Raw genomic sequence first — 26255 nt, 5'->3', positions numbered from 1 at the left:
TTTCTCCAACATAAGCCGATACCGTGACTATGCGCAGTTGCGCACGAATTGTCTATGCACTCGCGAGGTGTCTAGATTAAGTCACTGCTGTTCCACAACACCACTGGGAAAGCGTTCTCTTTTGTTGGAAAGGAATACGCTGCGGTAGCCACATCATGCCCATAGGGAGATAAAATTGGAGGATACACATATGGACTGGGCGGATTACCGGGCAGTACAACATATGGAATGTCACTGGGGTGGCTCCAGCCTATGACAGGGGGGAAACTCAACCAGTCAGTGATGGCAGAGCGGGCTCTGCAAAGGGAAGACATGGGCTCGCCTTAGGGAGCAGTACCATGGAAGAATACACATATGGGATCGCCGTAGAGATCACAACATATGGAACCGGCCTAACATAGGTTCCACCAGTGCATACAAGTGAAAGGCCTGGCTTTGGACCCTCTGCCACGTTCGGCTATGGAGGAATTCGACAGGGTTTGGCTAAAGAGGAACACTACTGGAGCAAGAATTTCGCACGTATCCTTTCCATCAGGGCCGGCGCTAGCCATTTGGGTGCCCTAAGCACAAATGCTTGGTGGTGCTCCCCAACTCCCCACTCCCCAACCCAAGCACTTGGTGCCCTACGCGCAGTGCATGATGTGCGTGTGCGGAGCGCCGGCCCTGCTTTCCATAGGAGGGAAATGGCGCAGCAAGCCGACACTTCGAAACGGGCTTACAGTGAAACTGGCTTCATGAAAAGGGAGCCCACGGGAAGCAGCAGTTCGACACGTAGGCTATTTTTCTAGCGAACGTGATTGGTATCGCTCAGCCCGCAGCTCTAAAGCATCAGTCAGCAAGTCACTCTGTGTCAACAGACGCTATACTTTCTCTTTGGAGGAGCTCACTACTCAAGGGGGCACATGCACCTTGGGATAACACACCAAGATCATGGCACCACTATGCAGTGGACTAACCTCTGCTTGGAAACAGCCTTCCCTTTTTGCTGGTCTCTGTAACAGACCAGAGCTTGTCTGAGGTCCTGAGGCTTTGTATTCTGTCCAGTTATAAAAATCAAGGAGTGGAGAGGACAGAGAAAAGCCAGGGCTGGGTCTGCCTCCGGTTATCTACCGCGTCACCAAACAACCCAACCTGTGAAATGGGGGAGTCCAGGAACCTAGCCTTGTCTGCATCCCTCATGTCTGCCAGGTTGAGCCAGAGATGCGCTCCTGGACCACTAAGGTGGACATCGCCAGACCGATCGTGCGAACTGCAACCTTCGTGCCCCGGAGGGTGAGGTCGGTTGCAGTGTGGAGATCACCCATGAGCTCACGGTCTGAGCTACCCTCATGCATGTTGATGAGTCTTGCCCGTAAGGACATACGAGAACTTACAGGCCTTAGAGGCGAGACAAGGATCCCCCTTCCACGAAGTAGTGGTCGCCGGACACCGTTGCATCGCGACAGACCACTCCACTGGAGGGAGGGGGGAGGAGCTACTTAGGCGGTTCCTGGCAGAGAAAGGTCCATGCCCTCGTAAGCTTCTTATGCACTTCAGGGAAGAATGGTGGGAGAACTAGCCGGGCCCGTCCTGAGAAACCAACCATCCAACCGAGACGGTTCGGGACATGGGGTTCCACTCAAGCCCAACCGCCTCGGCAGCCCTTTTGAGCATAGCTATCATCTCTGGATCTGGCCCGGGCAATGCTACTTTCCCAGAGGGAGGTAGCGCAGCCGAGTCGTCATCTCCAGAGCCCAGCTCACCCTCCGATGCTGCGATGGACATCCTGTCCTCTGGAGATCCCAGATGAAACGGCTGGTCGGTCCACTACAAAGGGACCAGTGCGCTCATCGGGGATCTCCACCGGTTGCGGTGCGGAAGAGGAGTGAGGGATCCAAGGGGCTTTGCCGGGCGGATTACCCCTCACTGTGATCCACAGATCACCCAACCCACACGGCACTTTAGCATTCTTTTGGGAAGTTGGCCCAGAAGAAGCACTAGAGCGGGGCATGGGAGTGGGGACTCCACCTTTACGAAAGAAGACGAGTCTCGATCTCAACATCGAGATGGTCATATTCCCGCAGTGAGAACATGAGTCATCCACAAGAGCTGCTTCAGCGTGCTGTAAGCCCAAACACGTGATGCAGCTATTGTGACAGTCAGAGGGGGACAGAGCCCTACCGCACCCAGAAACGCACGGATGGAACGGCATCTTGAGAAAGACGCAAATGCACCCGTGTTGCTCTTTAGGCCGGAGCACACAGGAGAATGACCGCAGCAACACAGTAACAGTGAACTGAAATGGTGAATCACTCACTTCTTCGCCCTCTAACCACCGGCAACAAACACAAACACAGAAATTTGATATTGTTAAAACAGCAGTTGAGAGCTCAGAAGCTTGCGATCACCGCTGCACTTGTGCTGTAGAAACACCAGCATTGGGAGAGTCTTCCAGAAGAACACCAACACGCTCGCTTGTTGTATAGTAGTACAACACATCAACACCGATCGGCTCCAAAGCGAAAGACAACTTGTGTGTGCATCCTCTTCCGTGTTTATACCCGTGCTGCGATTTTGAAATCGCAAGCGCTGGTATTATATTTTATGCACAGCTTGTCATTGATGTACGGCTCTGTAAACGCTGTAAAAGCACTGCGAGTTTGAGTCGCTTATAACGTGCATTTGAAAAAGTAACACGCATCAGACATCTTTCCAAACATGAGAAGCATTTATAAACCTCTTGTCCAAATGAAAGACAACATCCTTCACTTCATAATGACAGTTGAGCATCCTTCTGTGAGATGATGTGGCTTCTTACACAGAATAAGGCAGTCGTGTTTTTATTAGTCATGTTTAATCAATCAAAGCGTTTTGATCTTCTGTTTATTCAGCTACAGCGATAGTATGATGCCTATAAGGATTTCCTGGAATGACGTGGGTAGTCTACTTCTGCGGGGCATATTTGGCATGTCTGCGTGAGAAGGTCCTCTGGCATTTGATTGAGCATCATTTACTACCGATCACAGAGTCATGCCGCGCATACAATAATCGCAGTCTTTGCCAAATCGCAGTCTTTGCCACTATAACACAAAAACGGCGCTTTCAAATTTATCCAATTTGGAGAGCATTTTAAAAAATCTTAGTTTTCTTTAATAAAAAAGCCATCTCAGTGGGGACTGCAGGCCAAAAACACAGAGCGTGAGTTTCCCTAGTTCATTCGTCCGATATTGTTTGCATCAAAGTGTTTGTTTTCCTGTTTATCTCCTGAGTGTTCTATTTGGATTGATTAAAGACTGTTCTGATTTCCTATTCCCACATTGTGCGCTTCTCTATTGCACCCACTGTTACAAGTAGTTTGTGACTGAAAATACTCAGGACAATGTAGGATCTTTCTTCCTGTTATTTTTTTTTCATCACATGACGAATCTGCATTTTGGCGGATAACAGCTCAACGGATGTCTGTTTTAAAACAGAGGGTGAGTCATTTTTCACTCATTTATTTGCTTAATAAAAGCCTACTTTACAATATCGTGTCTATAGTGCATTTTCAGTGTGTTTATTCCCCCAACACACTGATATGAAGGCCTTTTATGAATTTTAATGAGAAATGTTTCCTAAGTAATTCAGAACATGCTTAGAAGTTATGCAATTTTACATGTTAGATCGACAAACCAGTGACTCCAAAATAAGAGGTCTCTGTCTGGCCAGGATGAATTTTTTGACTTTAGAAGAGCAGAGAGACACCATCTCTGGCCTGCAGGTTGGGTTCACTTTTTTTTCTTGACCATTAAAAGTGCAGGACAGTGATTAGACCTGACAGTCACTAGGGGCCCAATAGCCAGAAGAAACCAACCTCTAACGCTCTCTCCACCCCCTTCCTGATTGCAAATTTGCTTTGCTTCTTCACTTACCAGTAGGATTATTCATCCTCCAAAATAGCCCTGTAACCTACACTGCATTTTACTGTCCTGAAGCAGTACAGAGGGTCAGCAAGATGCTTTCAGCAAAAATGTCTGATCATCATGAATCATCACATTACAAGAAGAAATAGCTATTCAGCAGTCATTAGGTGATACATAAACAACTGGTAAGAACATTTTTACTATTATTCCACGTCTGATATCACTGAAAACACATGTGCATGCATGTATTTCAGGAAGATTTACATGTAAACTACATTTAAAAAAATGACAATCTGTGTTTATTGTCAGTTGAAATCCATTATTGTCTGATCATTGTCAGAACTGAACACTCACCAAATAAGTCATACAGCACAACACACAAATGGATAAACCAGACAGAAGCTTTATTCAGTGCAGGGCATGAATAGAGCTTATAGATGAAGTATTGCATGAACTCTCTGTATTCCCCTTTGAGTCGGGGGTATGTGGGTAAGAAATGTCTTCAGAAGGATGAGATCAGCCTTGGATCAGAAGGGATAAAGTTTTATTCATTCCAATGAGCTAGCAAGGGAACAGTCAGCATGTGAATTGTCATCAGAAAGCTAACGAATCCTCAATCAGATGCTGATACAAAGAAGACCACATTCTGACTTCAGACTTGTGATGCAGCCTGGAATTAAACCACACCACGTTGCTTCGTTTGGCAAGAGGAGAACTGCTCCCCCACTGAGCCTGGTTTCTCCCAAGGTTTTTTTTTTCCATTCTGTCACCGGGTGCAATTTGGGTTCCTTGCCACTGTTGCCTTTTGGCTTGTTTGGATTGAGACACTTAATATTCAACAATATTACTCATGTGACAGCACTGACTCTATTTGATGAAAACTGAACTGAGCTGGGCGATGATGTCACTGTTTTCTACAGAGCTGCTTTATAGCTGAATTGAACTAATTTAATAATTGATGGTCTTACAACGGAACTGAATCAGCAAAACTGAACTGACTTCAGCTGAACGATGACACTTTTTTCTTTTTAGAGATACTTTACAGACGAAATTGACTGCAAGTTGATGTTGATCACTGTAAAGCTGCTTTGAAAAAATCTGTAGGCCCATTGTAGGAAGCGCTATAAAAACTAAAAGGTGACTATTAAAACAAAATGAAATGATAAAAGCAGAAGGTACATGGTAACATGTTGTCCCATCATTCAAATGTTTGGAATTTCAAACTGGTGAATCAATGATTTTGAAGTGATTCAGAAGTGATACCTTGAAAAGATTCAACTACGAGTCTGACATCACAAGGCTGTGCAAGCCTCCTTCACTGCCAGCTCAAACTGATTGAGGTCATTCATTTTCAATCAATGAACTTGTGACATGAGCGACAGCAGCGTTAACCAAGAACACCTGTGTTCAGCAACTCAACGAAGTGGAGAAAAGTTTAACTTTATGTAAAAGCGGATTGACTTGATGTTTGCCAAATACCAATGGGAGTGAAGAAAGTGGCGAGCACGTAGGCTTTGTGTCAGATCAGCTGACGTAATGTAGGCTAATGTTTCACGGACTTAATGATGTTGATAAAAAATGTAATTCTTTTTCTCTCTTTGTATTTTTATCTATTCAATTGAATAATTATGAACAAATTAGGTCATAAGTAGCCTAATCTAAAAGTAGCCTAATCAAAAGTCATATTATATTGCCTAAAAGGTGTAATGTAGGTTAGGGACCGTTCTGTATTTATGGAAAGGGCCACCGGAGGAAAATAGGGGAGGGTCATGTCTTTTCATTCTTTGTTGAGGGGAGGGTCATTCAACTTTTTTTAGTCTAGGGGGAGGGTCACCCAACTTTTGTATTCATGAAAGCAGCAAAATTTCAAAGTGGCTTGTTTGGTGAATATTTTTTCTATGTAGCTTTATGTAGCTCTCTCAGTCTCGGTCCCCCTATCAGATGGGTCTGACCCAACAAAAATCCAGTTTGGCGCTGTCTGACAGTACGCGCTCAGAAAAAGTACATCATGTACCGAACGCCAATGAAATGTTTACCCGGCATAGCTTTAAAGCACGAGCAAATAATGAACTTTTGTGATTGCGAATAAGTGCAGTGTCCTGTGAGTGTAACTCTACCGCGGCATTAACATGTGATATGAATGTACGTTGAGTGTATTGGGACTGAGGCGCCAGAACTGCAGGTGATAGAATGTGCGCTGTACGATACTACCATATTTTAGTTTCCATTCTTATTGTGTTTCCACAACAATGTTAGTGAGTAAATCTACTGAAATTGCCACCATAACAGTGGAGTGTGATGTGTTAGACGTAGGGCTACCACATTTCTAAATTACTATTAGAATTATTTTAATTAACATTATAAAATACGCAGACTTACACCAAAAAAATAGTTGAGGATAAGTTCTTTAAAATTGGGCAATTCCAGCGTTATGGACGTGACATTTGCAGTCAAAACTTGAAATATAAATTATCAGAAAATTCATTTAATACTGAATCTGTTTATATATCCGTACCCCCTTAATAAAGGAGTCAAGACATTAGAAAAATATCAGTCTACACATGCGTTTTATATTTAATAATAGCGAAATACAGATGTGACGTGACACAACAAATCTTTAACTTTTAGGTGGCAAAATATTTTTTAATAATTCTACGAATTAGGCTACACTGCGCAAATCAAAAGTAGGCTAATAACCGGATGAAGAAGGGTCGGCCTCCACAGAACATAAAATATTATTTTTTATTTTATTTTTCGTGTTCGCATTTATGAGGAAAAAAACAATGTTACGGACGTGACAGTTCTCCGTTACGGACATGACCGCTCTGAAAGCAACTTCAGAAAGCACATAGCCTTTCTTTAAAGTAAATTGTATCTTAATTTTAATTAATGTTTCATCAACCAATTGCCTGGATGTAATAAATAAGAAGTAAATATAGTAGAAAATAGATCATCATGACACGTAGTCGCCGGCGCGTGAACTGGACTCTCATAAATGAACCGAAACTCAGCGTATAATGTAGCCTACTTGCCTCACAGACTTGAGAAATATATAGAAAGCTTGATGTCTACTTTTAAACAGAACATTTAAAAACGAAAAACCGAGTGCTCTCTGCTTATGTAATCCGTATGAAATCTGCATTTCTCTCTTTTTTCTCTAAAAAATTATGATACGAACCGAATTGTAAAAAAAACAATGGCTATCTGAACATCTTTGCCAAGCGCAAAGTTGTCATGCCTTTTTCCAGGGGGGGGTCATGCCTTTTTTCACAATCATTTTGGAGGGTCGTAGAAAAATGTATTACTGGCGAAGGGAGGTTCAAGTCTTTTTTGACTACAGATCTCAAAACTTCTCCGGTGGCCCCTTAAATAAATAACGAACAGTCCCTTAACAAATTATGTAGGCCTATCTAACTACAATTTGTATCATGTTATTTGTATTCAGTAATGGACAACAATAAGTAATCTAGAACTGGCCATATAGGCTAAATGCACAAAACTAAAGCTGGGATAAAGTAACTTTTTTTTTTAGAAGATTTGCATATATATATACAGGTGCTGGTACTTTTCATGTTCATAATTTTCAGTTGGCCAACATTTCTAAAAATCCTTTTTTTTGTATTGGGCTTAAGTAATATTCTGTGAAATAAAAGTAATATTCTAACTTTCGGAGATACTGAATTTGGGATTTTCATTGGTTGTCAGTTTTAATCATCACAATTAAATGAAATGAAGATTCAAAATATATCAGTCTGTGTGTAATGAATGAATATAATATCCAAATTTCACTTTTTGAATGGCATTACTGAAATAAATGTTCTAATTATATATTAGAAAAATATTCTAATTATATGACCAGCACCTATATATATATATATATATATATATATATATATATATATATATATATATATATATATATACACACATATATATTGGTATATATGAAAAACATCATGTGAATTGAATCAGTCAAAAGTAGGCTATTTTTGATTTCCTGTCAGTGTTTTTTACAAAAGAGCAGAATGTACCGTTCGAGCAGTCGCGTTTTATTAATATAATCTCGATGTATTATTTAATATTGTGTGCCATGCTGTGTCTGTGTGAGAACTCTAGGCAGTGCTGTCGGGCGGCGCGGACTCGGAGCACACGCTGACGCGCTGCTGCTGCTGTTGCTGTGAACCACAGGGATGTGAGAAACGCGCCGTGTAGGCTATACGAGAGAAGAGACAGACAGGTCTCCTGACATCTACAAAAGGACAGGACATCTCTCTGACCTGATTCAGTGAAAAACCGGAGGCGAGGAGCAGGTACTATGTGGCCGCGTTGTGGGTGCTTGCGTGCGGCTCTGAGCGCGCGACGATGTAAAAGGCAGCGCGTACGGATCCTGCGGCAGTTGTGATCGGGAATAATTGGGATTGGAAAACTCAGCGGGGCATGGAAAACCACGCTGATCACTGAGCAAATAATCAACCAGACAATCATTTGCAGACGTATTCATTGTGTGCGCCTCCAGGCGCCCCGTTCTTCGATCGATCACTACAGTGGAAGAGAGACAGTGCAGTTGAATGCGAATTTACACTCAAGGGGTTCGGTGCAAGTGATTCCATAGTTTCTGCCTTGCTCAATTCAAATCTGCTGGAGTGACCTTACAGTCAGGTAAGCCGTCAATATACAAGTTTATCAAGCCGCCAGACGACAAGAGTGTAAGGTTGCCTACTGATTGAGAGTGACGTTTTAGGAGCAAAGTTAATTGTAGTCTGCATCTACAGAGTTCAGCTATGTTGCACCGTCAACTTAGTCTTCTGTTTTTTATTAGTAGAGAAAATCTAAATTTTCTTCATTTTAACAGTCCTTTAGGGATATGAAATCTGTAGCCTATGCACAGAGTGATACAATATTATTTGAAAATGTTGTATAAAATAGTTCTAGATGATTTAGCTATATCAAGTCACACTACAGGACACTTCTCTGACTGGCTGACAGTGTTATATTCATCTAACATGTTAGATTTTTAGTGATTGTGATTTATTTTTACAACGCTAATGACATGCCGTACAAACTTTTTAAAAAAGATGCATTAAATACATAGAGTGCATTAAAATAATATTTTGAAAGCATTGTCAAGCCATTAAAACATTTTTTCCATAAATTAAGTGATTTTTTTAGCTGTAGTTCCAAATAACCAAAAATATATAAGGGTATTGCCAAAACATCTGAAAATAATCGCTAACAGCCCCAGTATTGCATGATAATACAAAAATACGTTTTATGATGATGTAAAAACAGGGTCCCAATATACTGTAGATCTAGCATATCAGATTATTTAACTTTAAAATATGGCATATTTGGGTTAATTCTGACCATTTTCACCTTCTATTAGCTCACCTTCTGAGCTTAAAAGTAGATTTCACAGTTGCTTGTATGCTAACTTATGTTTCAAAGGACATTTTTACACATGCTTTGAACTGACACTATACCCATTATGCAGATGCCCCATTGTGTGAGATAAATGTGTTGATTTATAATGACATAATTAATTAATCTTTGTAACAGGATCAGTTTTGATATCAGTGCTGCTTTGAATGATGTTTGGTACTTATGTTGAAGAAATTCCTTTATCATCAGGTACTCAAAAGCTGTGGAATGTTGAGGAGTTGATCTCTTTGTGTCTTGAACCTAATATTGGTGTTACATATTCCCAAGAGCCAGTTTTGCACATCAAACAGAACTTCCAAACGAAATACATATAGAGTTCTCAACTACAAAAACAAGTAGGCCCTTTCACATTTACAAGCGTCTGGATGTCATGCGTGTGTCTGTAACAAATTTGAGAGCGATTTGAGAGCGGTTGTGTAGAGCTTGACTTGTAACAAGGTTTAATAACTCACTACTGTCTGAAATGCTTCTCTGCAAATTAGCAGCACAGTGTGTGTTCATTCTTAGTCACTGAGATGCAGTTGCTATAGTGAGTTGCCCTCTTCATAGTCTCTAACCATCCACATATTCCCAGATTCTACTAGAACATTGGGTTATTTTAAATCTTTTACTGAAATGTAAGATGGTTCTCCTCTCTTTCAGCCTCACTGCCTACCTTCTTACTAGTTCCCTTTGAGTGCTAAACCACATCTATAATTTAATCAATCTCTCCCTGTTAAAATGTCATTTCTTAAAAGCATTTTCTTTTCAGACTATTGTTTACGATAACTTAAAGGGGGGGGGGCATAAGAGTTTTAGTTTGCATAAGAGAACAAACACGTTGGTGGCGCTTTACATGAGCTTGTTTCCTATGCATTTCAATACTAATGCTATTCTGGAATTTTAGGATTTCCTTATTATACAAGTAGATTGAAATTTAGTGTATGTTTTTGTTAATTATTTTTTTTTCACATAACTGACCAGCTGGAAGGCTGCGTCGTATTAATCGGTTGTGTTCATCATAGATTCAGTGCTCTGAGCTGTTATTTTTATGCGTTCAGTGGTGTGTGAGATTAATTAGTCTGTATGTCTTGGAGTTATGAAACTCCTCTGATCGGAGACCGTGTTCCATGTGACTTGCTATCGGACACAAAGCGCCAGATTTACCAGAGTCTTTAGGACATATTTTATGTCATTTCAATCACCAGATCAGTGAGACTGTAAGACCTTCTGTCATAAACTGGGTGCTCTATTTTCAAAGTAGAGCACTACATTTTTATCTAAGATTCCTTCCATTCAGAAACTGCTCATTTAAAATAATGTAAAACAGTTAAAAATGATCAATACTTCAAACTTTGTTTTTTCTCTCTCTCAGGATTTCAGAATTGTATTCCAACATCTAAAGATTTTCCTGTTATCTTTACTTCATACCTTGACATTTAGTTGGTAAAATAGTTAGTACATAGACATGCAATCTCATGTAATGTTTTAATATTTCAGGTTTTGCCCCAGCATCAGGTACTCTTAATTAATCAAGGGCGCTTAATTAATATAAAGCAGTCAATTGAAGACTTTAATCGCCAGTCATGATGTTAAATATGACACTGCAACATTTTATTTTAATTTGTGATCAGCTGCTGTTGCTCGTATTGCAGTTCTTTGCCTAATCAGAACTGAACTGCTATTCAGAAAATGAATTATTTAGTTCTGCTCTATTACTCGGAAATCAACTGGTAAATCTGGCCTGAAAGTGTCAAATCTCTGCTTGTGCTCAGTTAGATAGGGAACTAAGCTAGAATTTAACAATCCGGTAGAGGAAGTCAATCTACTTTTTCCTGGGGGGTTGTAATTGCTGAGTGCACATTGAATGTCATATTGAACTTTATCCATGTGTCTGAAGCCAAATGTGGAACAGACAGGGCTACACCATCATGATGTGTCGCTGCAAGATTTGAGAGAAACCGAATTCATTTACCATAATTTCACATTGTTTACTAATTGGACAGATTATAATTCATATTTTATGGGTCGTTATGTCACATCTGAGTTTTCAATGTTCGTCTAACATTGGAATTTCAACTAGTTGCCATCCATTAAAAAAAGTCATTCAAATAATAAATCTTCAGGACAAAGAGTTTTGGAGGCTGTTTACACACTTAATTTAGTGCTGACCTCTAGCTAATTTCGCCATCCGAGACTGATGTTAATATCAGATATTAACAGGGCTACACTGCCATTCAGTTCCTCACAGAATTCTTTTTCCAACAACAGCAAGTGTCTGGACAAAATTTGAAAAATAATAAAAGATCATATATCTTGTTTTTAACAATTGTCCCTGGAGCTCTGTGATTCTTCCAAGTGTTTCTCCTTGATTTATCCTTTATGGCTTTGGTTGTACTGTATTAATCACTTTACTCTTAATTTCCTGTTATCCTGTGTGCTGAGTGTACTGTATGAGTTGAAGACTTACTGTCAATTGCTGAACTCTCTTCTTGACCTCGGCAGAGTTTAAGTTGATTCAATTTCTGCAGATGTGTGTCTTGGCCTGCATACAAATGTGCATGTTTTAAAGATGTTTCATCATGAGATTATCTTGCTGAAGATGGAAAAACATATGCCCTCGGTTCAAATATGCATACTTCCATATAATAGGTGAAAAACTGTATCCGAGCTGAGTAGTATGTCCGAATTCACAGTATTCATAAAGTAGTAGGCGAAAAGTATCAGGTGACCTACTACTTCCGGGAAATTCTGAAGTGTGCTTCCAATGGACACTTTACTATTCAATGAGTCCATGGGAGAGGATTTGTGAAAGGCAGTGAAGTGACACAATTGACGGTGTAGGTCACATGACAATGACAACATGGCAGATATAGTGCATTATGCTATATAGAACATACTTTTTTAACGGACGTTTCAAACCTAATGTAACCTGTAGTATACAGTATGCGGTTTCGGATGCAGTGATGGTCTGTTCCAAAACGTTTTGTAAAGTCCAGACGTTTTGGTATTGAATTTTATAGTTTTGGGGTATTTATTTAATTTATTTAAAGTATATTTACTGTATAATTGACAATTCAATAAGCTTGTTTCAATGCATTTAAGAACTGTCTTTACCCATGAAGAATACTGCCTTAGAGTTTGCCCAAAAATAAGGTATCTTAGGTTGCACTATAAGTACGTTGTGTACCTTTTTGGAACAGCCTTCACTTTGGGATTGTGCATATGATGCTCACTCTGTTTTGGAACAGAGCTTGAATTGTAATTGTTGTGCGTATTATCTTTCTTTAATCATCCCCGTCCTCTGCTTGACCAATCGCAGAGGCACAGCAACAGTGCGAGATGAAATCATCCTGAGGAAGATCACACTAAGCTCTTTGACTTGAACTCTTGAGTCGCAGTAAGCGATGTTTGCATTTAAGATGCCTGGGGTTTCATAGGATGTGCAGTCATGCCAGCATAATCATAAATCTGTTGTTAATGCTTGGCTCAGAAAATGGGTTTTTATTTGAGATAAATGGGCACGTTTAGTACTGATTGAGTTTACTGGCCATTCAGAAACTCCAGAAAGTGTGTTATTTTTCAGATGTTAAAATACGTTTTCCTATTCCAGCTAAATATGTAGAGACAAATCTAAGTAAACCATTTGTAGGTTGATATACTCCAAAAGTGTACACACTGGTTGTCTCGTTTGTTTGAGAATCCCGACCATCCCAGCATAGCAAAATCGACTTAGCGAATGGTTTGAGTTTGTTGCGGGGCAACGGTTTGCCATCCAGTTGTAGGACATCGGGAGTTTTTTGGGAAACCTGTTTGAAAACAGTCACTTTTTTTGCAGTTGATTCTAGTGATACAAAAATATCTCTCTTCGCTATTAACAATAGATGTTATTCATCACACTAAACATGCTGTATTCACTAATTTCTGAAAGCATTATCAACAAACAATTAGGGCTCCAAATAAGACTTTATGATGGTATTTCCTCTATCTCTCTTCATCAGTGGAGGAAAGATAAACCATTGAGCTTTTTTTGATCTGTTACAAGAAAAGCCTGAAGAATGGGTTGAGTGCAGAGCAGCCGTATACATCTCAACCAGATTTTCAGCTCAGTCCCGGATTATCAGCAACACTGGGCTTTTTAAGTAAATAATACTCAAGTAATTGCTGTTTGGACAGGTGGTGGGATATGAGAGAACAGAGCAATATTTTCTTTCTTTCTTCTTCTTTTTTTTCTTTTCTTGTTGTGTTGGTACCCTGATTTTAGAAATAGAAATCTTAGAAATCATAGAAATCTTTTATCTTTTATTACTCTCATAGCGCTCATTGGCCACATATTAAATTAAATTTGGTAAGAGTCCGATCCTGATCACTTACCGCTCTTTATTTTTTTGAAATAATGATGGGTTGACTGTTTGTTACATGTACAGTATGTTTTGAATGATATAGCTTACATAGTTTTTACATACCTCAAGCATAATTATTTTTTCATCAAACAGTTGGCAGTCAGACCAGTTGTTCTAATGATTTGCTTCTTAATTAGCTCCTGTTTAAAAAACGAAATGTAAAAAATAAAAAGTCTGGCCAGATGTTTTAAATCCTCTGTGACTGATACATGAGAACTTTCACATGCTCACTGGAATGAACTACAGGATGCAGTCTGGAGAGGTTTGTGCGAGTTCTTGTGAAGGTGTGAGCAGGAGGTGTTTGAAAGCTGTCTTCCAGATGCTTCTGTTTTGTCAACCTTTTACAGCTCTGAGCCATTAATAATATTTTTACTGCATGGATGATGAACCTTAGGTCGGTTTGATTAATGACCATGTTAAAGCAAGAATCTTGCCATTTTAGATCAAAATAGAGAATGGATTGTCACACTGGAGTTTGTAGTTTAGAAGTGAGACTAAAAGTAGAAAGCCATATACAGATATAGGGCATGAAACCATATGAGCAAAGTATCTAATTCTTAGTAATTTTTATATAAATCTAAGGCTGTACATCACAATATAGTTAATACAGGGACTTGTAGAAGACAAAATGAGGTATGTGTAGTGGTTCATAATGTTCAAACTTGAATTAATAAGACCCTTTAAAGATCTAGGGGTAGGCAGTGTGACCAAAACATCACATTCTTAGTCTTTTTATGTTAACGTAATGTTATACATCACAATATAGTTAATATAAGGAATTGCAGAAGAAAAAACAATCTATGTATAGAAGTTGAAAGTGGAATTAATGGGACCTTGGCCAGGATAATTATAGGCTTTTTGACTTTATCGCACATAACCAAGATAAAGAGGCTGGCTGCTGACAGTAAGAGATTTATAATGGTGCACTAATGGTGACATTATTCAAGGTCAGTCTGTTGGTCTGCTTTTCATGATGGAGACCTGACTAAGGCAGACAGCTTCCACAGGGGCCTTGAACACTTGGTAAGGATCTTGAAGGGTTCATGTGGTTTAGCAAATGGAGGAGAAAGTGTAATTTTTCCAGCAAAGGGTTTCAAGGACTGTAGAAGAAGGAAATAAAGTACTTCTCAAAAGAGACAGTTATAAAGAAGTCTATATGAAGCAACATAAAAAAGATGGAGGCATCCTGTTTTGTTTGAGAAACTAGTGGCTGATATTAATCAATGACTGAATCATTGTGAATTAATTAATTTGATTAATTGAAATCTGTAGAGTCATTAAGTAATTCAAACCATTGATTAATCAGATATGCTTCACAGCAGTAAGGCATCCATCTCACACTGTTTGTCAGTCTCTTTATTGAAAGGTAGACTGGTTACTGAATGTGACCCAGGATAATGAAGAACTGATATTGTGCGCGAGAGAGACACAGAGGACCCTGAGAAAGACGCTCCTGAAAGGGAGAGAGAACGAGAATAATAGGGACTTAAAAGTGGTTTTGAGATAACATCCACCATGTCAGTAGGCTTGCAGCAAGCAATAATTACCCACTGGGAATGGCAGACCTGTGCTTGTTCAATAGTGAACTCTTCGGTCGGCTCAAAGGACGGCCTTTGTGGGTGTGTGTGAACCTGAGAGGGTGTCCGTACACAGGGCCACCACAGTCTGGGCTCCTGCCAATGTTCACTCCCACTTTCAATCCAATCAGGATGTTGGATGAAATTACCAGTCACAATGGTGGCTATGTGAGACCAACTTTTACCAATGGAATGGAATAAAACTGAATAAAACTGAATGAAAATGAATGGAAGTAAATGGCTAGGAATGGCACTCTGTATAATGGAATGAAATAGAATAGTGTGGAACACATTATCTGTAACAATAGAATGTAATGGAGCGAATAAAAGGAAATGAAAGAGACAGGAAGGGACTGTAAGATCCGCTTGTTATGTAATGCACACACAACTCTCTCGATCCATGGAATTTAGCCGTATTATGCTTAATTCCTTGAATTAATTCCTTTTCTGGTATAATTAATGCACTCTGAGGGAGATGATCAGTGAGAGTGAACGGGAAAGATAAACAGACTGCTGCATGTTTTAGGCTTTCCTCTGTCTTTTTTTCACCCGTATGCTGTGTTTGCTTTATTAATGCAGTCATTGTAATTACCTGCTAATGGTGCAGGATCAAATCCAAACCAAAAACACTGAAAACAATCAACCCTGTTAACTGAATGTAATTTAGACTAAGAGTAAGAGCATTATTGGGAGGTTGTCGTTGCTTTTAAGGGGGGCAGCACAAAACATTAGGTGATTTGGATAATGTAAACTGTTCACAATGTCCTTAAGGGCATTTTTGCTTTTACAAATGTTTCAGTAATTTGCATACATAAGCAAGAATGCTTTGACTTGTTTTGCTGACTTGACACGAATACTGCTTTTGTACAGATTCACTTTTGTTTTGAAATGGTGTCAAAAATAGGTTGCAAGACCCTATTTAGTTGTTATATCATTAATCTTGGCCTCCCTAAAGATCTGCGATTATGTGATCTCTCTTCAGGTTTACTGAAAGCAATGGCTGTAGTAAGATATCTGAATGTTCACCTTACAAGTCGTCAATAAAGTTTAAAGTTTGTAACAAGCTTTTTTCTTTCCTTTTAGTCATTGGAGGAGTCCAATGCACACCTAGCTATCCCAGACGATTGCTCCACATCTCTCATGCGAATGCCCTCCATTCCAGTGAAATCAAAAAATGAAATCAACAGGTTTGTGTGCCGTTTAGAATAACTGAATATGAATTGAGGTTGCAGATTTGCAATTTGAATTAGAATGTAAGGAGTTAAAATTAATTGAAATTAAACATTATTCATATAACTGAAATCAGTAAATTCTTCCTGTCATTCAAATTCTACTTTCTGTGGATTATGGCCAATTCAGTTAAAATAATAACTCATGAATTGAAAGGGAACTAATTCTTAAGGTCTGATTTTTGCCAAACCTGGCCACCAAATTCTCCTCAGTTAATGAGACTATACATATACTGACTCCTGTCGTTTGATTGGTTTATTTTAAAAAGTCATTCTCACACTTTAGTCAATATATACCTTTCAAAGGTTTGGGGTCGGTAAGATTTTTTAAAATGTTTTTGAAATTTCACAAATGTTGCATTTATTTGACAAAATATTGTGAAATATTATTTCACTGTAAAATATTATTGTTTCATTTATTATGACAAAGCTGAATTTTTTAACAGACATTACTTTAGTTATCTCTGTCACATGATCCTTCAAAAATCATTCTAATATAATGATTTGGTGCTCTAGTAACACTCCTTATTATCAATGTTGAAAACTTGGGCTGCTTAATATTTTTGTGGATATTTTAGGATGCTTTGAAAAGTTCAAAAAAAGAGTTAAAAAGAACAGCATTTAATTGACGTTTTGTACAATTTTAAATGTCTTAACTGTCACTTTTGATAAATTTAATGCATCTTTGCTGAATAAAAGTATTAATAAGTTTTACTTTACTGACCCTAAACTTTTGAATGGTATTTCTAAGGCACATCAGCTAATCCTAAGGTTGAGGGCTTAAAGAGATAAGCCAAAATACTCATCCTCATGTCGTTCCAAACCCATAAGACTTTTGTTCATCTTCGGAACACAAATGAAGGTCTTTTTGATGAAATCTGAGAGCTTTCTATCCCTCCATAGACACCTATAAAACTACAACTTTGACCACTACCACTTTGACAGATCGTAAAGCTAAACCATATGAATTGAGCGATTTAGTCCTAAATTTTCTGAAGAGACACGATCACTTTATACTATGAACAAATTTAAATTGGTCTTTTATTCACTTTTAAACATTGACATTGAACATAAACAGAAGCTCATCCAAACATGCTTAACACACGAGAATGTGGTGTTAATAAAGGCCTTCTAAAGCAAAGCGATGCGATTGTGTAAGTAAAATATCCATATTTACAACTTTATCAACTAAAATAACTAGCTTCTGGCAGACGTCCGTAAACAAGTCGACTTATGCCAAAAGAGTAACTTGAACTTGAACTTGATCCACAACATAATGACGAACGTGATTGATCATCCCTGTTTGTTTGAACCGTAAGAGGCGTCACAGCTTACACAACTCCTATGCCATACATCATCATCGTCAAGTGTTAATCTTTTGGCGTAAGTCGACTTGCGTACGGCCGTCTGCTGGAAGCTAGTTATTTCAGTTGATAATAAATAAATATGGATATTTTCTTATATCCCACCCTCCCCCCACATCCATTGACTCCCATTATAAGGCTTGGTCGAACCAGGACAATTTTTAATATAACTCCAATTGTTTTCGTCTGAAAGAAGAATGTCATATACACCTAGGATGGCTTCAGGGTGAGTAAATCATGGGCTACTTTTCATTTTTGGGTGAACTATCCCTTTAAGCCCCCCAAATTTGCCCTTGCCATTAACAGTCCTTATTCATAAATAAGGGCTACATTAAGATTGAGGGTAAATAATAAACTCATCCTGCACAGCTCATCCTGCAGTCGGGACTTGTTTCATCCCATGTCACCATGTACAAATAACAGTCAGTAGCAGTCTGTTTAACAGCATTAACACAGTGTTTTATATACAGGATATTAGATTAACACTATTGAGACTATTGAGAAAAAATGTAAACCTCTGTGGTGGCAGTGTGTCTGTGGTTTAATGAGTCAGTCTTCGCTTACACTGGTATGAGGCATTTCTCATATCTCTATAGAATGTGTTTACTCTGAACAAATCATCAAACACTTTGCTCCTGCCAAAGATGAGAGCTTAAACAGTGCTGTCAGGCACATTAGGAATGTCAACATCTATTCCTGCATATCAGGTGGTGGTGGGGGGGTCTGACTTTTAGTGATGTAATGGGTACAAACAAATGTGATGTGCAATTATTCTGTCAACAGAGGAATCTTATCCTTTTACCATTGTTTAAAAAAACCTGCTGAGTAAACACAGCTCAGGATAGACATAAAGGTCTGATCTGACAACTTGACTTCATGGTGATGGAGGTTTTCCTTTCCCCAGCTAATGTATTAATACATTTCTGCAGCAGATAATTTTGTATAATAGCATTTTAGCAACAACAAGCCTTTCTGCCCTTCTCTCAAAGGAACTCGCAGTCATTTCTTTCTCTTGCAGGCACCTTTGTTCTTGTTCGCCCTTCCCGTTTGTGTTCTTCCGTTCAACTTGTAGTTCACCCTACTTTTGCAATTTATCTTCCGCCCACTCTCTCAAGACTCACCAGCTCTTTGTCTTGCTCTCTTTCGTAGTCTCTTTCTCTTGCACTCTCAGCTCATTTTCTATTCATATTCAGAATGGTTTCTGAAAGGAAGAACAGAAACTTCAGTGCTGCATGCGGGCGCTCAGCAACAAGGACATTTGCAGCACATACCCACTCACAGGCGCTGACAGACGTCTTTTTGTGTGGATGTACGCAAGCCACGTGTAGCCTTCGAGCACTGATTTTTTTCCTGTTTTTTTTGTCCCTGACTCTTCATCAATTGCATTAATGGGATAATTGACAAAATAATGATATCACCCTCATGTCATTTCAAATCTGTTTGATGCCCTTTTTCTGTGGAATACAAAAATGGGAATTCTAAAGAATGTGCTGGTCGCTCTTTCTTTCCCATGCAGTTAAAATTATTTGGATGCTTTCAAGTTTCAAAATAGGTAGCAAAAGCATCATAAAATTACCATAGAAGTGGATTCTATGTATTCAAATACTTCAAAATTTTAAATTGTAGTTGATTGATAATCTTGCCCACTGAGACCAGAACTGTGAATTGAAATTAAGAACACGATCATTCCAGGGGCATCACTTGGACCATTTTGTTATGAAATGACGCTATGCCCTGGTAAAATATTGCTGAAAAATCCTGTAAAAATTTTCTTTCCCTGATAATATTTCAACAATCATCAGCTTTTTATAACTAATGATGCCAGATTGTGAATGAATCAAGCTATTGATCTAATCTGTCAAACGGTTTTAAGGTAAAACATTTTTTGTTTGCGCTTCAGTTTGATTAATCGTTTAGAGCGGTTTCTCACACCATAATAGTGACAGGATATTTTATAATTCAGAAAACAAAAAGAGCACTCAATATGTATATTTGTAGGAAACAGACCATGCAAATATCTTCTACCGTTTGTCAGCGATGAAGCAGCTCTTTATTACATGTGCAGCTTGAGAATGACTCAGACACTCAGTAAGTACTGATGAAAGGCTACATATGTCTTGTTCAGTTTTATTTGTGAACAAGCCATTTGTGAATCAGACTCAAAAAAGAATCAGATCAGACTCAAAAGAATAGTTTGTCCATCAATTGGAGATTGCTGTTGGAAATGACTACTTCTCTCAATTGTCAAGGAGAGGTAGAGCAATGTCATCTGATTTTCAGTGAACAGTAACACACAAAATTATCCTATGGCTTTCATATAGACCACTTTTATGATATCTTTATAGTGCTTTTGTGTCCTTTTGAAGTTTGTCAGCTTCAGTTCCTGTTCATTGTAACTGCATGGAAAAAAGACCACTACAGAATTTCTCCTTTTGTATTGCATAAAAGAAAAAGTCATGCAGGTTTGGAAAGACATGAAAGTGAGTGAATGATGACAGAATTTTAATTTTTGGGTGAACTATCCCTTTAACATGGAAAGACCTTCTTTATTTGTTTCTTGGTTCTCAGTCTCCCTCTCTCCCATTTACACCTGGTATTAAAATGCGATCTGTATCCAGATAAGTTATCCGGATAATAAAAAACGCATGTTAATGCAAGGTGTAAATACGTTGTGATCGGATTGTGATCGGATCTGCCTGACCACATCTGGAGGTAGTCTGGATCGCATTGTGTTCGGATCTTTACTAGGTGTAAACGCAATCCGTACGACGTGATGGCATTCGTACCTGCCAATCGTCATCCTCTGCCCGCGAAAACCCCACCCCTCAGAAGTAATGTTAAGCTAAACGGATGACAAAAGTAAGACAATACGTTCCCACCACTCATTACTCCGTTCTCTCATCCACAGAGACCGGTTCACTGGCGTAGCATTCACAGTATCCGCAAAAACAACAGCTCCAAACAGGGCCTGTCGTCTTTTCTGTTTGCTCCTAATAGTCCATGGGCCCAGGCCACAAATTTCACTGATTGGTACCACCCAAGGTGGCAAATTCTAGTTTGATTTTTTTTTTTGTCCATATCTCTAGATGATATTTCAACATGATAACCTTTTGTAAGTGGTAGCTTTGTCACAGAAATTAGCCTTCAATGACACTAACCGTTGAGCCAAAGAATGAAAAAATCTTGTAACTTTATTTGAACAGAACATGTCATACAAAGAAAAACAAAATAATTATACCTTATTCATGAACTTATTTGGCCATTGCAAAATGTTTCTGTTTATTCACCACCATCATCATCATCTTCATCATCATCGTCATCATATTCAACCAGTTTCATGACATCAGGATTCTCCTCCTCCTCCCTCTGATTGCTGCAGGTTTGTAGCTTGCACATTTCTGTGCACTTTAATTTATTGGCAAGACAGGAACAGTCGGGAAGCTTGCAGGTCCATGAACACTTGCAGGCCATAAGCTCCAGAACAGCCATTGGTGCTGGGGGTCCCCGCATCCACACTAACATCAGCATACCTGTACAAATAAGTGGGAGATATTTCTCATCCATTTCTGTGAGGTGTCCATATGTCAAGAAATTACCTATAGATATTTAATACTATTGCATTATTAGTTATTAGAAAATGTAATTATTGTATTTATTATAAGCATACCTTTGTCATCAGTTGTCCATCCATGTCCTTTTGGTTCGGGTATGTCTGGCTGTCCTTCCAGACAGTGCCTCCAGATAGCTGTCTGGTAATTGGCACGCTGTATATGCAGCTTCAAGCAGTCCCTGCAAGGGGGAAGTAGGCTGGACTCCACTTCAACCCTTTTGGTACAGAATAGCAGGTAACGTAGATCATTAACATCACATACACTAGATGATGGTGCATACATCCTACAGACAAATGATTCCATGTTGCTGTATAATTCCTCTGATACATCCCAGGAGGTTCCCAGGGATTTGAATGACTCTTGGAATGTCCTGTTTACTTTCACAAGTTTGAGAGCGGTAAGTTTTCCTCGTCCTGCAAAAGCACTTACGCTATCACAACCCGTAAAGGCATGTACCCCTATAAGAGCATCACATAGATCATCTCCAAGGAGCTGAGCAAGGTTGCTGATGTTGATGTACCTTGTTCGATTCTGAGTGCCAGATTTCAGATAAAGGGGGCAGTTTATCTTCTTACAGCATCTAAGACAAAGGATCATGGCATCCGTATCCTCACTCACAATAACTGTGGTTTGATAGCCATTCTGGCTAGCATGATTTGCATGTAGGAGCATACGGGTATCGGCCTCCTCATGAGAAGATTTCAGCTCTTCAACAACATTCCACTCTTTTTTGGTCAGACAATAACATCTCTCTCCACAGGTTGCAAATAGTTGCTTTTCCTGAAGCTTTACCAGGTTCTCTGCTAGCTTCCACTGGTCCACGATGAATGTTATCAAGGCTGTTTTACTGTCTGTATTACTTAACAGCTTTCTCCACTGCACTACATTGTGTCCCGGGGCAATGTTCTTCCATTGAGTGCTACTTGCTGAACCACGATTGTATCTCTCAGCATTCTTGATTGATGTTTTCCAGTACACATCAAACACCACATCTATCCGCTTACTGTGTCTTCCTTCGTGCAACATTAGGTTCAATACAGAACCAGCAATCTCTCCAAAAGTCTTGCCATCACCTTTTAGTTTCTGAACAAGGCTCATTCCATCAATGATGCATGCAGAGTGTTCTCCAATATCTTCAACTGATGATGCTGATTTCTCTAACTCTCTTGCAACAGCAGCCTTATTAGTTTTCCGCAATGAGCCATCTGGATTTGAAAGTGCCCAAGGCAATGGACCATGTGGATGAGCCAGGACATCTTTAATGTGAAGTTCTCTACTTTGCGAAGCAATGATCATATGCCCAAAGAGATTTCTGTCAGCTTTCAAGACCACCTCTTTCTTCTGTGCTTGTTTTACTCTAGCACTTGTCTTGATGCTTGAGAATGTCTTCGGATTCTGTTTTCTCAATTTGTCATCGAACCTGGTTGCAGGTGACTCTTTCTCTAAACGTTCACTTCTGAACGTCTGATATGCCTGCTCTCCAGTCTGGTGAGCTTGCAGCAGATCACTGGCTTTGTCTGGTGACACAGCCATTCCTGTGGAAAGACTAATGATATCAGACTGATCTGGACCTAGAGGGTTTACCCAGCTTCTCTCCATAAGTTCTACAAAGGCATTTACATCTGCCATATCCTTCTCTATCCTGGGCTTCTGTAAATCTTGATGACTGAAACACTCTGTCGACTCATTGCCTGTCATGTTCCTGAGTTGCCTCAGATACTGACTTCAGTTTTCTGAAGTGAGATAGTATCTGGTGACTGCTCCAGTTTTTAGGCTAAAACCCTTGGTTCCACCGGCAGTCTGGGTGTCCTTGTTTACAGTCTCCTCAATTGTCTGGTCTACCGGAATCTTTCCAAAGGGATTATTCCTGCCCAGCTGGACAGAAAAACCACCCTCTATAAAGTGTGCATGAACACCAGGATGATCCACCTCCAGGCGAGACATTTGAGCATAGTAGTATGTCAAATATCTGGCATAGTTTAGCTTATCATAAGCAAAACACCATGGAATGGTTGCTCTAATTGCTGCAAGATGCATCATCCACTTTCCCTCTCTTGATGCTCGAATAAGACTAAGCAAAATCTCAACCATGTCCACATATGACATCCAGAAGGCAGACAGGGGACCATTGTTATCTCTAAGGTAGCTGAGGAACTCATTGAATCGTGTCAGAATGCGTTGACATGAATCTTGCTCGAGGGTTCCCTCAAATCTTGTCTGAGATATTTCTTCACACAGGTTATCAACTGCTTGCAAAGTTGCTTCCAAATGAATAAGATCTTCCTGGTGATTCTGTTCTAACCATGGATGAAAACCTTTCCATGCTAGTCTCAGGAAAGCCTCATAGAGCAGCTTGTGGAGCCTTATTCCTCGATTGTACCTGTGACCATCAATGACCCCTGAGATTGAGCCATCAGCTATCACTCCTGCCTCTACACAAAGGTCTCTTAGACCAGCATCTGCAAACCGTTTTCCAATTGTTGCCATGAAAGTACAGGTGGTATGGAAGACTCCCATTCTAAGGATGATGTTCTTGAATACCTCCTGGTGTTTCCATGTAATTTCTGCAGCTTTGGCATATAATGCCTGGTCAAAAACAACAACAATGTTGTTGAGCTGCAGAGACTTCATGATGCTTCTCGACTGGTTAAGTACCTCATGTACTGTTGATAACTGTGTAGCAGGAGCATTGATTGTGGGCAAATAGCCTATACTATCTTCTTGTACACTTGTATCATTGTGGGTGAGGATATTGAACCCAGTCCAGCTGCAAACATCTTTGTTGGAAAGACGAGCCATTAGCCACACATGGTTTCTGTCTGCTGCATCCTGTAGAAAGCAGGCATGATTAGTGTCAACTGTCTGTATAACAGGAGGATTGGCACGTTCTCCTGCATTGTAAATGGGAAGTACCATCTCCACTGCTTCAATGCTTCTCTTCTTGGTTTTGGGGATGCAAGGCAAAGATCTGGTATCAACAGGATGATCAGCAATATGCTTTGTTTGCACAGCAATTCCATTCACTCTATGTGATGTCCCTTCACCACTGATTGTCTCCTCTAGTCTGTCTATATTGTCCCATGCCAATGTTGTGAAGAGACCAGGCTTGATGTTTTGTGGTAGTGGGATGGCACCTCCACTTGCTGCTTGCTTCTGAAGGCAAAGGGCTGTGTCAATTTCTTCTACCTGAGAATATGAAACACCATGACCGAGTCTATTCAGTATCTTTATCAGTTCCACATTGAGTGACGGTGAGTGACTTGACAGCAAAGGGCAACACAATATGTTTTGTAGGCTTGACTTTGCCGCAAGTAACAGCATAAACTAGGTCTTGGCTGAATGAAGCTGTGAGCCTTTTCACCTTCTGGGATGGGTTATTACCTACTTTGGATGAACCTGTTAGGAGTGTCTGGAAAAACTCCACTAGAGATGTAGGAGTACTGTTCATCATCCCAAGATCTGACGCATGTGGTGGCCATGCTTGAGTAACATCTTGGTTCCGAATATCACCTCTGATCTTCAGTGCCGCTTGTGATATGATGTCTTCGCTAATGCTTGATTTGTGCTCCTTCAGTTCATCTTTTAGTTTCTGGCAAACCTTTACAAGTTCATCCATTGTCAAATTGTCAGGGTATACCAACAGCTTTCCTTTGTCATTTGGTATGATGTGTAAAGATTCACCAAATTCAGATTCAACCTTGCGACGTTGGTGTTTCTTTGTAGAAGGTGCCACTTGTGTTACACCACATTCAGCCATTTCTGTCACCAGTTTAGAGGTCAGGTCTGTAAATGGTACCACTGTAGGATGTTCAATCAGTCCTTCCCTAATGTATGCAAAAACTTTGTAGAGCGCGATTCTCTCTGCTGCCTCATAATGACATTCTGCTTGGCCCAAGTTAATTTCACCTTTGTCTATGTCTGTATTTGGATCCTTTGTGTACACCCTGTAGCAGGATCTGTAATAATGACCTTCAGCTGCTACTAGTTCACGACTGACTATGGCTAGCTTTCTGTTGTCACCTTTCCTGACAGCCGCTCTCCTGATTGTATCATCAGCTCTCAACTCTGTGCATTTTGTCAGGCTCTCTTTTGTCCTTTGACCTTTCAAATACTTGCACATTTGTCACAAAATATACATTTGGCCTCATACACCCTTGATGGCTGTGAACTTTTTCTAGTGGATTTTCTTATGTCTTCTGCAGATATTTCTGAAGAACTTTCTTTTGTAAGGATGCTGTCAAGCAGTTTCTTCATAGTGAAGATGCTACGACATTTCCTGTGATACAATACTGATGGTATGCTACCTTCAGGTAGGTCTTTAGCAAGATCAATGATGGGTCTGTAGCCTCTTATTTTAGCTGCTCTGAGTAGTGTGTTCCATGAATCTATATTAGTAGGTGTCACAAGGTTAGAGTCATCATCCGAACAGTGTATTAAACACTCTGGCTGTGTACCACTTGCACTTTGTTCTGCCATACTTCTCTATTTTGTGATGTACCTTGCTCTGAAAATAACAGAAATACCGGTATATCAAGAACAATGAACATTTAAATTTGTGGTGCTAAAAATAGCACCAGGACTAGCCATTTCCAATGATGCTATGTGCTAGTCTGTGCAACAAAGTATTGTGAAGTAATCTGGTTTTGAACTCACATGAAATTTCAGCCGTCTTAAACTACTTCCCATCTCTGCATCTCCACACTCATCAATCTTTTTTTAATTACTCACAAAGTTGTTATTGTATAAAATAGATATCAAATGAAAGAGTGGAC

At 39.7% G+C, this 26255-nt stretch overlaps 1 protein-coding gene across 5 annotated transcripts in view; it reads left to right on the top strand.

Moving 5' to 3' along the window:
* The first annotated feature begins 7999 nt into the window (after positions 1 to 7999).
* The window catches only part of wscd2 (WSC domain containing 2), a 58988-nt gene continuing 40732 nt past the window's right edge, over positions 8000 to 26255 (top strand). For 3 of the 5 annotated variants that reach the window (XM_077241348.1, XM_077241350.1, XM_077241349.1), the window contains exon 1: positions 8000 to 8540. The gene's annotated coding sequence lies outside the window, so the exon portion shown is untranslated. Of the gene's footprint in view, positions 8541 to 16362; positions 16467 to 26255 lie in introns of all 5 variants that reach the window. The other 2 variants (XM_077241345.1, XM_077241347.1) reach the window with 2 other exon arrangements.

This window comes from Siphateles boraxobius, unplaced genomic scaffold (assembly GCF_051911475.1).
Source record: "Siphateles boraxobius isolate OS27281-9 unplaced genomic scaffold, OSU_SipBor_1 24, whole genome shotgun sequence".
In the NCBI taxonomy this organism is placed as follows: Eukaryota; Metazoa; Chordata; class Actinopteri; order Cypriniformes; family Leuciscidae; genus Siphateles; species Siphateles boraxobius.
Note: the sequence above shows the minus strand (reverse complement) of the source record. Positions and strands in the feature narration are given on the sequence as shown.